Here is a 3,820-nt window from a genome sequence, read left to right as displayed (position 1 = left end):
GCATGGATATGTATATATTTGTTCCTATGTTTAATCAATTATTTCTTAACGACATAGCGTCTTCTCTGTCCTCAATACAATATTCATTTGCGTACCCCACAAAGTCATTAAATCAAGACAATTGACCACCCACGAACACATTAACTCTCATGTAATTAAACAACCTGATGTCCTGACACCGCTGCAAACTCCTCCTTCCCAACTAATAACGAAACCCGACATATCATAATTGTTACTTATTTTATTCTTTACAAAAGAAAAATTGCATTTCATACATGTAAGTGTGAGAGCGGCAGTGCGTAGTATGTGCGTATGTGCAAGTGTGTTTGTGTTTTTGTGTGTCCATTAAGAAGAGAATTACAAACAAACAGTACTTATGTCATCATATTCATTGGTTTACAGCTGTTTCCGCTATAGGAGAACTATGCACTCTGATATGAGTGAGTGTATGACAACTTTGAGCTTCATCGGAGCCTTGTCATGCAATGTTCCTTTGTTGAGGAAATCGTTTAAATAAAATATGTACGAAATTCTCGGACCTTGAGTTAGTGTAACTTACTGCAGATTAAAAATAAGAAAGAAGTATATGGCCATGTACTGAGTTCTAGTTCTCCTGTTTGTTCTACAAAACAGGTGCGTTTGTATGTGTTAGTGTACGTACATATATAGGATGACTATAAACCCTGAATATATGGGAAATATAACTAATATTCTTGCTTTCTTCTTCGATAGATTGAATATGATATATAGATATATATATATAAATATATATAAATATATATATATATATATATATGGTATATTCTGTTAAGAACGTAATAGAGCATAGAATAAATCTCGTTCACCTTCAGATTTCACCCTGTGAAAAGATATATATATATATATATATATATATATATATATAGTAGACTTACTTGCAAAATAGGACGTGTGCGTTCAATAATGTAATAATACAAAGAATATATATACATGTATACACACATATATGTACATACTTACATCTACATGTGTATATACATGCATATCAGGGTAATGCAGACAACATCGACTATGAGGAAGATTTTAAGTTTAAGTAGATTGAGTGACATGAAATAAACTTCCTCCCTCAAGGACACACCACTTCGTCCCATCAAACTCTTAGACCGATGAAGCTTTACCAGAGACAAGGTCGCAGCAGTGCAAAATATATTTTGTTTGCTCACGAAATAAAACGAGCTTTAACAGTTTTATGTATCTTTCTATAAAACTACTTTAGATTCAACGCACAATCTCAGTTCATGACACTTACCTAACCCTTATAATGCAACTCCGAAATACACGCACACGCACACAAGTATATATATATATATATATATATATATATATATACGTGTATAAATGCATATATGTACACACATATGTATACATATACAAATGTATGTATCAATCTATATTGTATAAATATAAACATATGTACCTACATGTGCATTTGTATATATATGTAATTATATATGTATGTGTATGTATACACATATAAGTATATCAGTATACTTTTGTATGTATGTGCCTGTATATATGTATGAATAAATATATGTGTGTTTACGTGCATGTATATATGAATGCATGTATGTATATATGTATATATGTATATACGTATGCATGTATGCATAGCTTCAGAATCTGTTATTTATTGACCGTACATCTTTATTGTGTTTTTCTTAATCAATTATACTTGTTTCACACTTTCCTTTTAATGGTTGCTTTGTGAGACTTTCACTGTCCTTGTTCATCTGCTTCATACAAATGATGATAATAATAATAATAATAATAATAATAATAATAATAATAATAATAATAATAATAATAATAATAATAATAATAATGGTTATTTAATTGAAAAAAATAAACGAGAGAAAAATTGAAGATGGTAAATTATGTTTAAAAAATTCAAACGGTGAACTTTCCCTGCTGTGAATTGATGACGGTGGACTTACTGGACATGCTGAGCGATAAAGTTCCCGTAGAAACATTGAGCGTCGACTACAACCAGCTTGAAAATATATTCCGGAGCATTATATTACGACACATGGAAATCCCTGCCTGCCCGTGCTACTGGAGGGCATTATCTCGTCCATATGAACTGTGCAGATACCTATGTGTCATCAGTCGCCCCTGTCCGAAATGCGCAGACATCGATGAATCCGTTTCGTCACGTACTTGTTTAGTGTTCGGAATATTGCTAAAACGTGGAACGATGTCGAACGACTGTTATCGCATGTAGAATCCGTCCCTTGATCAAGACCCCTTTTAAAGATCTCCACACTGTCCTCCTTTTTCATGTAGGGACAGGTAGGTTTTCTCGGTCTTGAGAGTATGAGGAAAGCGGTTGCAGGGTAAAAGGGTTTGGAAAAGTTGCGTCTAAGAAAGCCTTCCCTAAATACATTAAAAATATTATAACAGTTTTGACTTATCTGAGCATTATTATATCACATTCAGTTTGTGATTAAATCAGTAATTAACTGAAATTTTATGACTGTAATATTATTTATGATTGGAGAATATGGCAGAACAGTTTGTAGTAGAATGGTGGAATAGATATCTTCACATAGTTTCATTCTGTAAATCTCTCACAATATATCTCATCAATGTCTTCAAGTTCAGTTTGAAGTGTAGGATGAGGATGAAACGTTAGGTGTCGTCTGCTCGCGAACTCGATGAAAGAAACGGATGCAAGAGTTAAATCTGCTACGTGTGAGATGGTCAGGTCTTGAATTTTGACTGACGAATGCAGTCAAGTCATAGAATCTACTCAAAAGTTAAGGTGATCGAGATTTCCTGCTTTCTTGACATTTTCATATTTAGAACATCCTCCCAGTTGAGGGGGTCACAATTTTTTAATATGTTATTTAAAATAATTTTCAATGTGATTTTACGCGGTACTACATACGTTCTTCCCCTCGTCTGTAAATAGTGCCCAGCACATTTTGTCCAGGACAGAAATCAAAATAAGGCGGTGAGCTGGCAGAATCGTTAGCACGCCGGGCGAAATGCTTAGCGGTATTTCGTCTGCCGTTATGTTCTGAGTTCAAACTCCGCCGAGGTCGACTTTGCCTTTCATCCTTTCGGGGTCGATAAATTAAGTGCCAGTTACGCACTGGGGTCGATGTAATCGACTTAATCCCTTTGTCTGTCCTTGTTTGTCCCCTCTATGTTTAGCCCCTTGTGGGCAATAAAGAAATCAGAAATCAAAATCAGAAAACCCTATTCGTTATCACTCCATTTCTGCTACAAGAAGAAATATTATTTGCTAAACAAAAGAAAATAACAAGAAAAGTAGTAGTAGTAGTAGTAGTAGTAGTAGTAGTAGTAGTAGTAGTAGTAGTAGTAGTAGTAGTTGTTGTTGTTGTTGTTGTTGTCCCTTTACTTTGATTGTTGTCCGTTTGTTCTGTTATTCGATCTTTAACCCATCATCAACCCGTTTATTGCTCACTCCCCCACCTCACCCCACTTCCCACTAGTTTCTTTAATCTAATATTCTATGTTGTCAGCTATTGTTGGGAGTCGATGACGGCTATCAATACTTCCCAGTATTCACCATCTTCAACATGAGCAGCAGCATCACAACCACCATCACCACTTGTACCGCAGACACGGCTATTGCTTACACCTTACTCTAATTAATCTTCTCTTGGAGAAATTAAGGAAATCTCATTTCTTGCACATATCACACATGAATTACTTCACTACAAAGCAAATATCGTGGTGTATGTAAACACATATATACACATACACATACATACATGCATATATATATATATATATATATATATATATATATATA

The sequence above is a fragment of the Octopus bimaculoides genome, chromosome 14, assembly GCF_001194135.2.
Source record: "Octopus bimaculoides isolate UCB-OBI-ISO-001 chromosome 14, ASM119413v2, whole genome shotgun sequence".
NCBI classification, from domain to species: Eukaryota; Metazoa; Mollusca; class Cephalopoda; order Octopoda; family Octopodidae; genus Octopus; species Octopus bimaculoides.
The sequence above is the reverse complement of the archived record's forward strand: the minus strand, read 5'-3'. Positions refer to the sequence as shown.